At 46.6% G+C, this 12,450-nt stretch overlaps 1 protein-coding gene and 1 long non-coding RNA gene across 10 annotated transcripts in view; one reads left to right on the forward strand and one right to left on the reverse strand.

The window, feature by feature from the left end:
• Positions 1-11,919, reverse strand: LOC114020178. Of its 3 annotated transcripts, none has more exons than XR_006290603.1 (3): positions 11,797-11,919; positions 4,226-4,314; positions 1-3,155 (listed from the first exon to the last, which is right to left on the reverse strand). It is a non-coding gene; the product is annotated as an uncharacterized LOC114020178 (long non-coding RNA). The 3 variants fall into 3 exon arrangements; XR_005225134.2 differs by having other exon boundaries at positions 11,717-11,871; XR_006290602.1 differs by lacking the exon at positions 11,797-11,919 and adding an exon at positions 4,480-5,705.
• The window catches only part of ELMOD2 (ELMO domain containing 2), an 18,210-nt gene continuing 17,147 nt past the window's right edge, over positions 11,388-12,450 (forward strand). Inside the window, exon 1 of one of the 7 annotated variants that reach the window (XM_027825262.3) lies at positions 11,388-11,460. The gene's annotated coding sequence lies outside the window, so the exon portion shown is untranslated. The other 6 variants (XM_027825263.3, XM_007062823.4, XM_037897254.2 and 3 more) reach the window with 6 other exon arrangements.

Below are 12,450 nucleotides of genomic sequence, written 5' to 3' on the forward strand. Positions count from 1 at the left end.
GATTTTGTATATTTTTATTGTGAAAATAATTTTAAAATCTACAGCAAAGCCCACAAGGAAAGGGAGCATATCTAAAATCTATACCACAGGAAGACAGCTTAGATACCCCTCAACAAGCCCGGCTGAACTGAATTTCCCAGCTAAGCACGCGTATTTTAGAAGACAAAATTACATCTTTAATAAGTAGGAAATGTCATACTTTAAAAAAAAAACCTAATAGAATAAAAAAAGAAGCTCTGAACTATAAAACAGTGCAGTAAAATAACCCATATGTTATTCACACATTACCAAACTGTTGGGAGATGATTTTATTTTTGCACAGATCTAGAAGGCTCTGATGAAAGAGGGTTTTCCTTTAAGGGTTGTCTGTTGTCACACTTTGGGTGCAATTCAGATCAGTGAGAGGTTTTGTCATCGCTATATTGTGGACACAGGCCCTTGCCAAGTCCTGTAATCCATTTAAAACTCATACAGTCCCACATCACTAATAAAAGCAGATTTTTTTCTGAGCATTATCTTAAGAATTTTCCAGTATCCTTTAAATAAAAAAAAACTGATATAGTTAGCTTTTCTTAAGATATCCAGCATATCATCAATTCTAGGTATAGAATAAGCATCTGTCACCATGCCAGCACTGAGTTTCCTATACTCAACCCGAAACCTTACAGTGTTGTCTGTCTTAGTAACAAAGACCACAGGTGATGCCCAAGAGCAGTCAGACTCTGTAATCACTCCCAGGTCCAGCATGCTCTGCATCTCTGTGCAAGTTTGCTCTTGTACCTTGCCAGTGGTACAGTAGGCCCTGCTGGGAAGTGGCTGTGATCCTACAGTAACGATCTTATGAGTCAGCAAGTGAGTCTTCCCTGGCTTGTTAGAAAACACTTGTCTGTGTGCTTGAAGTACAGATAACACCTCTGCCTTCTCAACTTATAGTAAATCACTGTAGTTATTGAGGCTTTCCAGAGATGAGCCAGTTTGGCATTCAGCCATCAAATCAATGAGGTTTCCTCAGTTTCCCCCTCTAAACAACAGATTATGTTTACCATGGCTTCTCTCTTGTGTTCAACTTTAAATCTGTTTACATGCACCAGCTGCGTGGCAGCATTACTGTGAGGTCTTTTGCATGTATGTACATTCAGTTACCTCTTCTATCATTTCAAAAGGTCCCTTCCATAAGTTTTGCATTTTTTTCCACAGGGATAAGTAGCAACACTCAGTCTCCTACTTCAAAGAGCATTTACAAATATATTGGTCATGCCATACCACAGGGACAGTCAGGCCAAACAAAAGGTGACTCTAAACCACTTCCAGCATGTCCTTTAACTCTTGCTTGAACCTTTGTACATATTCAGTTATAGGCTACCTTTCTGTCTCAGTATCTCCTTCCCAGCAGTCTCTGGTAAGAGCTAGGAGTCCCCTCACTTTCCCTCCGTATAGAAGATCAAATGGGCCAAACTGTAGACTCTTGTGGCACTTCTTTATTAACAACAAATAGTGTAACATTTCGTCCTAATCTTAGTCCCACCTGCGGGCATGCATCCTCAGAATTGATTTCAGTGTCCCACTGAACCTCTCCACCACACCATTTTGTCTCTAGGTGATATGGGGCAGCTTTTTAGTTGTTTTATCCCACACACAACTTCCATAAGTCACTGAATAGCTGAGACATGAAATCTGACTAATGATCTGAAAATATTTTTAAGAAAACCCACTCTGCTAAAAATAATGAAAAGGGCTTTTTGCCACAGAAACAGGCTTTATGTCAATAGAGCAACTGCTTTGGGATATCGATGGCAAAATCCACTACCACTAGGATATATTTCTTCCCCCTTTGGGTGGGGTGTAGCATAGGACCCACAACGCCCATTGCTACCCTATAAAACGCCTCTTGTATTACAGGCAAAGGGCAAAGAGGAACTTTCTGCAGTCCTGCAGGTCTTTTTTGACATAATTCACAAGACCTGCAATAATCTCTCCCCTCATTTTGTAGCCTGGCCAGTAAATTTTTTTTTTTTAAAACGGCTCATAGATTTTCATGGCTCTAAGTGACCAGTAAAAGAAAAATCATGTGTTAGCAAGATTAATTCCCCACAGTGATGGGCAGGCACAATCAGCCACTTGTAAGGTTTCCCAGGGATTTTACTTTTCCCCATGAGCTTACTTGTACTTTCTCCATTTCTCCTCACTGGGGTTCCCTTCAGCACATATCCCCATATGCACTCTAGAGTGCAGGCTACCCTTGGTTCATCTGCAAAATGCTAGCAGCTGACAACTGGGACAGATTCTTCAGTAGCAGGGGTTAATTACCCCTCCCCCAGTCTCAGAGGATTCTACTTTCCTTTGCTATGCAGGAGCTGGCTTCAATCCCTCCCACATCTGAAAGCACTTTGCTTCCTCTTGCTCAGCTGGGGCTGTCCCCTTCTCCCACAGCTGCTCCTTTGTCTGCACAATTCTCTTCTATGGGTTACAATATTAACAGCTGTGAACATACTAAAAATATAATTTCCCACCAGCATTGCTGTGGAAGTGCTGTTTAATATCGCAACTTTCAAGGTATCTTTCAAGCCTCTTACTTGGAAATGCACCTTAGCCAGAGGTACAGCTATTTAATATTTCTCTAATGCCAGGAGCTCTACCTCCTGGTCAGGTAACTTGCCAGTTTTTCTGAATACGCTTTCCTTGACCTGAGAAATTTGTACTCCAATGTCCCTTGAGGCTACCCATTCCTTGCAATATATATTGGCAACCTTGATAAACTCCAAGTCCACTTCCTTAGGCTCAGGCCTCACAAAATTAATCAGTGGCCCCACATGTTCCTCTATGTTAATGAAAGTTCCATTAACTTGCATTGGATGGGGTGTGAGCTTAGTTTATCTTAGGACACTTATTTCTCATGTGCTCAGTGGAGTTACATTGGTGGTACCTCCTTGGACCATTCTCCTGTACAGGTTGTGTATGATGGGGATTTCCAGCAGAGGAATGATTCTGGGGAGGTGAGTACCTGGGCTCCCAACCACTCTCTTTCTTCCCAGTGGTAAAACACGGTCCTCCCCTTTACACCAGGCTTCTGCCCCTCCTTCGGTGTCTTGTGCTCATTAGACATTTGGGCTTGTACAATGGAATCAGGAGGCAGGATGGCAACTTCCTGTAGAGAACTTAAAGATTTATTCTATATTACATCTCGGAACACATACTTAGAAAATGCTGTTGAGCAAAGAGATCAAACAATTGGTCATAGCTGTCAGCCACTTTTTCCTTTTTCTTGTTGGGCCACACATTTTCTAGACATATTGACTCATGCCAGCACTTTTCCTGAGATTTGTGAATTTCAGCCTGTACAGATCAGGGTTAATTGAAAGCTTTGCAAGACAGATTTTTAAAATTCAGAATATTTCAAGGTTTTTTAAACTGGCATTTCATTAAATATGTTTTATGCTTTACCACACAACTTTGCAATCAGGGGACTCTTATCTTCTGGAACTTTATGAACCTCACATAACCTTTCAAAAGTGAAAAAATATTCCTCCATATAATCTGCTTCTTTTTTGTATGCAGGGCACAACCTGTCCCTCCTGGATGATCCTTGGATGGAGGGAGTTCCTGGGGACAGTGGGATCTGCCCGTTTGCTCATTTTGCTCTGGGCACCTCTGCATTTGTGCCTCCCATTCCTTGGCTCTCATGTTTGTTTCCCACTTTTGGTGTCCATGTACTTCGTCTTTCTACCCAGACAACCATTTTTATGGTTCACGCTCATCTCTTAATTTGTCATTCCCCAACCTGGCCAGCAATAACTTTATAGCTGCTTCACTGATGCTCATGTTTTACTTTTGTTCTATTTCCCTTATCTGAAATAAACAAACTGAAAATAATAAAATGGTAACCTTTCTTTTGACTGTTCCTAGTCTTCACAATTGAGAATCACTTAAACTGTTACACGAGTCCTTAAAGTGTAAATCTCAGTTAAAATAGCAAGATGTTTAAATCCTGCATAATTATGCCACTGTCACATTTAGGGGTGCAATTCAGACCAGGGAGATGTTGTGTCACCACCTGTATTAAAATGCTTCTGCTATTGGTGGCTTCCAGCCTTCATGCACTCCATGTTCTGTAAATTGTACTACTCCGATTCAACCACTTTGAATCCAACAGCCTGCCAGAAGTTATCCCAGACACACACTTGTCTTTATCAGACTTGGTGAATGTTAACAGGTGACCCCAACTCACCCCCAGTCCTGAGCTTTCTCGAACTCATGTGTTCTGCAATGTCCATCCCTCTCCTGCAACATTCAGAGGCATAAAAGGTCCATTTGATCCTTTAAAGAGACAAAACCCAACAACTTGCCACATTAACTGGAGTTAACATACACTTTAAAGCAAACACAGAACTTGGTTGGGTTAGATCAGGGATCTCAAACTCAAATCACCATGAGGGCCACATGAGGACTAGTGGACCCCTTTACACAGGTCTGCAAACGTACTTTGAAATTTCAGTCAGGCAGTGTTCTTTCTCACTTATGCTTCTTTACCAGCACTATATTCTGCAACTGGAAGGTAGAGTCTTGTCTAACTCCCATTGAAATCAATGGAAAGAATGTCATTGACTTCAATGGGAGTTGGATAAGACTCATAATCAAAAGTTCTGCTGATGATGCATAAACCAGAATAGCATACAGCTCATGCTCCCCCTCCCTGCTCCTATTCCAACCCCTTCCCCAAAACCCATCCCTGCCTCTTCTCTGCCTCCTCCCCTGAGTGTGCCGCGTCCCTGCTCCTCCCCCCTCCCTCCTGTAAAATCCTAAGTGCTGCCAAACTGCTGTTCGGGGGTGGGAAGTGCTGGGAGGTAGGTGGAGGAGCGGGGACATGGTGCACGAGGGCGGGAGGAGGAGCTCCGCAGGCCTGCTGCGTGTTTGAGATCCCTGGGTTAGATTAAAAGTAAAACTAGTTTACTAACAAAAGAAGATAGGATTTTAAGTGAGTTCAAGTATAAGAGATAAAGTTAGAAATGGTTACGAGCAAATAAAGGTGAACACACACATGTAAAAGTCTAAAACTTAATCTAGCAAGTTACAGGCTTTGTTCAAGATGGCTTTCCCAATTAAGTCTTCTGGCAAAATGGTGTCTGACTCCTTCCCTCCCCTCGGGATCTCCTCCAGCAGCCCAAAATGCAGGTTCCTTTGTTTTCTTAGATGAAAGACATACCTTGGGGTATTCTGCCCTTTCCTTTCTAGAACAGTATGGATTCTTCTGGTTACCCCTCAAAGTAAAGTTTATTGAAGCAATGTGGAAGATGACATGGACTCTGGTGGTGAAGGAAGCTCCATGTTCTTTCTTCCTGCACTAGTGTTTGCTAAAATGTAAATAGTTTTGTTTCTTGCCATCTCCACTCTTCCCTCCCCATTAGTTTGATTGCTCTGTTTACTGTTTATGTGTAAACTGAGGTAAACCCACACTCCTTTGTTTAGGATAGAGCTGTTTAACACTTTTACCTGTCTGGTTTTGAACAAGTGCTAGTAACGTCATTCCAGGTAATTCATAATTTTACATATACTGTTGATATTGTCAGCCATGATATTATTAACCAGTAAGTTATTAGTTTTCAAATGATACCTCACAAGGCATATTTTGTGCAAAGATTATTACAATAGTGTGTAAGGCAGGGGTGGACAAACTTTTTGGCCCTAGTGCCACATCGGAGTTGCGAAACTATATGGAGGGCCGGTAGGGAAGGCTGTCCCTCCCCAAACAGCCTGGCCCCCACCACCTATCGGCCCCCTCACTGCCCCCCCTCAGAACCTCTGACCTATCCAACCCCCATTGCTCCTTGTCCCCTGACCACCCCCTCATGGGACCCTCCACCCTAACCACCCCCCCCCCCCGGGACTCCACCCCCTATCCAACTCCCCTTGCTCCCTGTCCCCAGACTGCCCTGACCCCTATCCACACCCCCGCCCCCGACAGGCCCACCGAGACTCCCACGCCTATCCAACCTCCCTGTTCCCCATCCCTTGACTGCCCTCCCGAACCTCCACCCCATCCAACCGCCCTCTGCCCCCCATCCCCTGACCGCCCCCCACCCCGAACCTCCGCCCCATCCAACTGCTCCCTGTCCCTGATTGCCCCCCGGAACCTCCTGCCCCTTATCCAACCTCCCCACCCCCTTACCATGCAGCTCAGAGCAGCCGGACTTGCTCATTGGAAAGCCTGGGAGGTGGGCAGGCACAAGCCGTGCTACCCGTGTGGCAGCATGGCTGAGGGGGAGGGGCCGGCGGCTAGCCTCCCCGGCCAGGAACTCAAGGGCCAGGCAGGATGGTACTGCAGGCTGGATGTGGCCCACAGGCCGTAGTTTGCCCACCTCTGGTGTAAGGTGTGAATACAGGGGTGCATACGGTTACAGAGTCCCACACTCTTGGGACACTCCTGCTGCAATCTTCGAGAAAGCTCCGGTCAGAAACAGGGGTGCTTGGGTTACAAATATGTTGTCTCGCAGAAATCTGTGCTTGGGCTTGAGAACATAAGGAGCCAGAGACCCAACCCACTTCTTAATTCCTTCCAAGCACTTGTGCATCTTGTCTGAACCTCCTCTCCCCACGATTCCGAAAATTAAAATACAAAGGGTGAAATTTTGGCCCTACTGAAGTCAAGCGCAAAAATCCCACTAATTTCACCCCATGTACGAGTCTGGTATTTCAGTTCAAACACAATTAAAAAAAAATATCTATTTTACAAGTGGGCACCAACTAAGAACTCCTCTATTTAATTATCTGTGACAGTGCTATCATGCCACAACACAACTAGGCAAGCAAACATCCTGAACAGCAGACAGCATCGTGGGAAATACAAGCCCCAGAACACTCTCTGATCTACTTTCATGCTGTAGCACTTCCAAGTAACAAGGGACATTGTGAAAGAGAGTAAATTCATTTAAGAGGTTACACTGTAAAACAGGTTAAAAGGGTCTAGCATAAAACCCAGCTGCTACCTCTTAACATGGCCCTCTTATCCATTAACTTTCACCCCACCTTTTTAATATTTTTTTCAATGCATGATTATTTGACTGCACATTCAACTCAAACATCACATTCTTTTGGAGTGCATTGTGCCCTTAAGAAAATATGAAACTTTAATTAGAGAGAATGCCAAACTTGCTGGGTCACCTCTGATATCATCTGGAAAAGAGGAACCAGCAGTCCTGCTTGGCAACCTTTGATATTATACGAAAGGTATAGGAACAAATTCTTTCTCCTGCATTTCAAGAGATATTAGAACATGGCCAAGCAAGTCAGTTTGCCCTCTTATAATTCAACTTTTGTGTCCAATTCAAAGCAAGTGAAATTCCCTTTACTTTCCTCACAGGAGCAACACAACCTACGAAAGTGTGCATTTCTACTATGGTTTCCATTAGAAAGTGTGCAATACTCAGGCTGAGCCCTATCTCAGGTGGTAGCAGGTTCCTATAGCTAGTCCAAGTGAGTTTAGACCTCTTTTCTGTCAATTACAGCTGTTACGATGCAAATATATTGACAGGTGGTTCTTCAGGTATGTAGCTTGAAACTATTTTTAGATATTTAAAAATAAGTACCATGATCTTGAAATGGATCTGGTAATAGCAGTGTAGTAACAAACGTAACAGTACTGGAGCCCTGCAGAAATGCACCCACTGCACATGTACTCTTTCTCCCTCTCCATTTTCTTCACCTACACTTATTGTACATGTATCCTGTAGGGGGGAACTGAGGTTACTCATTCTATCTCTGCAGTTTTGGAGCACGATGCATCACAATGCTCTGTCCTGTGAAAGTAGAATGAATTATATTGAAATTATAATTCATTAAAGAAATGCTACTTGAAGGGTTTGTTGAAATATAGTTGTCAGGAAGAGAAACATTAAGGAGTGTGAGACAATGGGTCCTCAAACTAATTAACTTAGAGCTCCTACTGAGCTAGGAGATTGGTAAATGTTAGTATGCAAATAAGATATGTATGTATATTTGTCAGTTTCTGCTTTCTTTTGTCTCTTATGTTAAATTGGCTTTGGCTTAGCTGTATAAATAAGTTATCTTGAGCCTCAGAGAGGGGCTCATATCTGGGTGCATTAGCAAAGCGCTTTGCTAATAAACAGAGTGGTCTGACAAATTATGACAGGTTTCAGAGTAACAGTTAGTCTGTATTCGCAAAAAGAAAAGGAGGACTTGTGGCACCTTAGAGACTAACCAATTTATATGAGCATAAGCTTTCGTGAGCTACAGCTCACTTCATCGGATGCATACTGACAAATTATGTGAGTCCTGAATCTGACTTTGACAGTCCTTACAATTGGTAGCACCACTCCAAGGAAGGGGGTAGGACCAGGCTGCCATACTGTTGTTACTGGACATAGCTATTGCAAATTCCTCCTTGAGCTGTGGGGAATGGCGTGGCTTTCCCATCACCTCTGGATTCTAGAGCCTGGCCAGTCCCAGTTCCTCAACTAACCCTGACTCCACTACACTGCTGGTCTGGTGCTGCGCCTCAGCAGGGCCCAGAGCTATCATGCAGAGATGGGAGTGTGGTCTGTGGCTTTTTGCAGTAAGGAGCAGCAGCTGCCATTAGCTAAAAGTGCAGAGTCATGTCCCATCTAAACTGTACAAAACAATAGAATATTTGGATGTTAAGGAAGAATAACAGATCTACAGACAAACATTAAGATGTTTAAAGAAAATCTTTGCAAGATAACACTCTGTTTGGCAGAAATGCTTATCAACAGTTTCAATTGGGGAAAAAAAAAAAATCTATAAATGCCCCTTTTTAAACCTCCAGTTGTTTCTGTCTGTTGCGTAACTAGTTTCACAACATTTGAATGGATTCTTGTGTGTAGGAAGTAACGTGCTAGGATTGGTTAAAGAATTGTTTCGCAATATTTAGTAAAAATAATTGGTTACGGTACAGATAAGCAGGACCTAAGTTTAACTATATAAACTGGGTCCCAAAAAGAAGTTATTTGAAACCTAACTCCAGGACACAGCCCAAGATCAAAGCTGCCAGAACCCTCAAATCCTGCCAACTATACTGGACATAGCCCCTCATGACCCAATCCTGACTGGGCACCAGGAAAAGTTCATCTGCCATATGGGAGTGGTGAGCATTGTATGTTTAGCATGTGTATTCTGCTGATCAATTGCTAATAAATATAAGTTAAGGATATTACTGTGTAAAGACTCTTTCACTGGGAAAAGGTCCTGCCAACCCATAGAGGGATTGCTCTTGGTTGGGGGGGCACTGAGGGCACTGCTGCTGCTTGGGCATTCCATGTGGCCAGCAGCACAAGCCGTTGCCCAGGTAGTCCCCATGGCCAGCTGCCAGGGCCACCAAGCAGCGGCTGCTTTGGCCGCCCCCAGGACCACCGACTGGCTGTTGCGCTGGCTGCCTGGGTCTGCCTGAGCAGTAGCTGGTGTGGCTGGCTTTGGGGCCACTCCAGCAGTGGCCAGTGCGGCTGACTGCAGGGCCACCTGATCAGCTGTCTACAGGGCCGCTCCAGCAGTGGCCGGCATGGCTATCCCTGGGGCTGCCTGAGCTGCAGGCCCCAGAGCCAGCTGCTTGGGCAGCCCTGAGGTCAGCCACATGGGCTGCTGCAGAAGTAATGGAAAGTCATGGAATCCATGACTTCCACGACCTCCATGACAGACATGCAGCCTTACCTATCAACACTGAATTTCATCTGTCATTTTGTCACTGTGTTGTGAGATCCCTTTGTAACTCTTCACACAAAACTTTGGACTTACAATATTGAGTAATTTTATATTGTCTGCAAATTTTACCCTCGCTCTTCACCTTCTTCTCCACATCATTTACGAATATGCTGAACAGCACAGGTCCCAGTATCGATCCTTGGAGGACCTGGATATTTACCTCTCTTCATTGTGAAAATGACCATTTAATCCTTCCCTTTGTTTCCTATCTTTTAACCAATTACTGATCCATGAGAGGACCATCCCTTTTATCTCATGGGAAGTGTGACATATTGAGGGTGGGGTTGATGGAGCATGGTTCAGGGGAGGGGGAAGAGCAGAGAATCTGAAGGGGCTAATGGTCATAGAGGGGACAGTGCAGCATTATCATCATCATAGGCATACCCTGAGGTTCAGAAAATGACAAGGCCAAGCTGCCCGAGCATAGTTTTTCAAGGTGCCAGAGGGTAACGTCATCCTAGATTTCACATGCCTGAGTGCTCTGGCAGCACTACAGACCTGGGTAATAGATAAACAACAAATGAGGGACGCCAAGTCTTGGGATAATGCATTTACAGCAATTTGCCCTACCTACTAGGCAGCTGCTTTTCGATAGATCAGTTGCTGTATTTACTGGGTAGTCTTCAGGCTCAACCCTGCATATAGCATACTTCTAGCTTTCATGTGGCCAAGCACAGGTCACTATAAGTGTGTGCGTCCTACAGTGAGAGATGTAAACCACAGGATAGCACATCTTATATATCTGCCTCTGTGCATGACCTAAAGGATGCAAATTTATTACAGTCCCCACCCATGCACATAACACATACAGATCAGCAAGTTACAGGGACACAATCTTCAAGTCAGCCTAAGCTGAAAAAAATAATTTCTGGTTAGTCTTGCTACCTTGGCTTCTCTCTATTTTAAATTAATCAAATGCACCTGAGCTCTTTATATACACTTTCTTTTAGTGCTACTGTTAACAAACCTTTTCCCCCTCTGCCTACCAACATCTGGTCTACATTGAAGAGTTCAAACAGCTTAATATAGAAAAAAAATCCCACACCCTTGGCTGACACAGCTATGCTGACAACTCCCCTGTACAGACACAGATGAAAGAGCACTTAGGGAGACTTCAGAGTAGCAGCCGTGTTAGTCTGTATTCACAAAAAGAAAAGGAGTACTTGTGGCACCTTAGAGACTAACCAATTTATTTGAGCATGAGCTTTCGTGAGCTACAGCTCACTTCATCGGATGGATGCATCCGATGAAGTGAGCTGTAGCTCACGAAAGCTCATGCTCAAATAAATTGGTTAGTCTCTAAGGTGCCACAAGTACTCCTTTTCTTCTTAGGGAGACTGTGTTTCTACACCCTTCTGTCCGTGCACGCTGTGCCTACAGACCAGGGCTTTGTTGAGATGTCTGTCAGCTATTCTGCTTTTCTCACACATATTCTTCATTTTTTCAGACCTAGGACAGGAGGAAGACCCTTATAGTAAATCTCAATCAAACACAGCAGAGCCAGCCTGACCCTAGGAACAGCAACGATGGTGGCAGACAGAGAGAAGAGGTTTCTGGTCCTTTTGGACGGTCTGCTGCTTATTACTTGGCCAGCTAGACACGGTCACGTGCTTGTTAACGTCATGCCGCCTGGCTCTGCCCATCTCCAGGTGTGTTACACGCACGCCCAGGCGACGGCACACGGGCCTCTCGCTGGGACACACCAGGCGGAGTCTGCCGGGGGAGCAGGAACAGGTGCCCATCGCACTCCGCTATTACCTACCCCACCTCACAATGAGCCAGGGCTGAGCGGCCCGGCGACTGCAGCGCTGAGGAGGCGCGTTCCGCAGGCACAGAAGGAGGCAGCGCCCAGCGCCCGCCGGGCACGAGTCCCCCCTTCGCGCCTCAGGAACCCGACAACTAACCGCTGCCCGACACCACCTGGGGCTGCGGAACCGGGGCCCGGGCGGAACTAGCGCAGGTGGGGGTGAGGGGAGCGGGCTACGCGCACCTCGTCGCTGAACGGCTCGTGCCGGCCGGGGCTTGGCGGGTCTGGAGGCTGCGGCGGGCGCCCAGGCACCGCTGCTCTACCTGGGCGGCGTGGAGCGAGGAATCCGCGTCCCGGCCCGCCTCGCTGAGCCGCCCCCCTGGTTACGCACGCGACACGCTAGCCGAGGGGCGGGGCACTTCAGCGACTAACCCCAGAACGGCGGTTTGACTGGCCCTTCCCCCACCCCCATCAATCACTTCCGGGTCAGCAGGGGACCGGTTTCCTCCCGGGGGTCGCAAGAGTCAGGGGGCGAGGCCGGAGCCAGCCCCGCTCACTGGTTGGGACGATGTGAGCAGGGCCTGGCTGCTGGCGGTACCCGGGCGCGGGACGCGCCCTCGTGGCAGGACGCGCGGGCAGAGCTGCTGCCCCGCCCGGGAGGGGGTAGGCGGCTAGTCCAGCGGGGCGTCCCGTGCGAGGACCCGTCATCCACCTGCTCCCCGCTGACCGGCTGGGGGCAGCGGCTGGCCCTGGGCCAACCCCCTCCCCTCCTTTCAGCGGACATCGGGCGTTGGGCGCCCCCCGCGACAGCTGTCCGGATGAGCGACATGGCAACAGCCTCGCTTTCGATGGGCCTCTCTGCCCCTCCCCCAGGCCCTGCGCATCTTCCTCGGTGGGCATGGCCGCCCCCCCCCCACCACCACCACCACCACCGCTGCCCCGGGCTGCACCTAGGGGGCTGCAGGGCAGCGGGGAGG

Source organism: Chelonia mydas, chromosome 4, assembly GCF_015237465.2.
Source record: "Chelonia mydas isolate rCheMyd1 chromosome 4, rCheMyd1.pri.v2, whole genome shotgun sequence".
Taxonomy (NCBI): Eukaryota; Metazoa; Chordata; order Testudines; family Cheloniidae; genus Chelonia; species Chelonia mydas.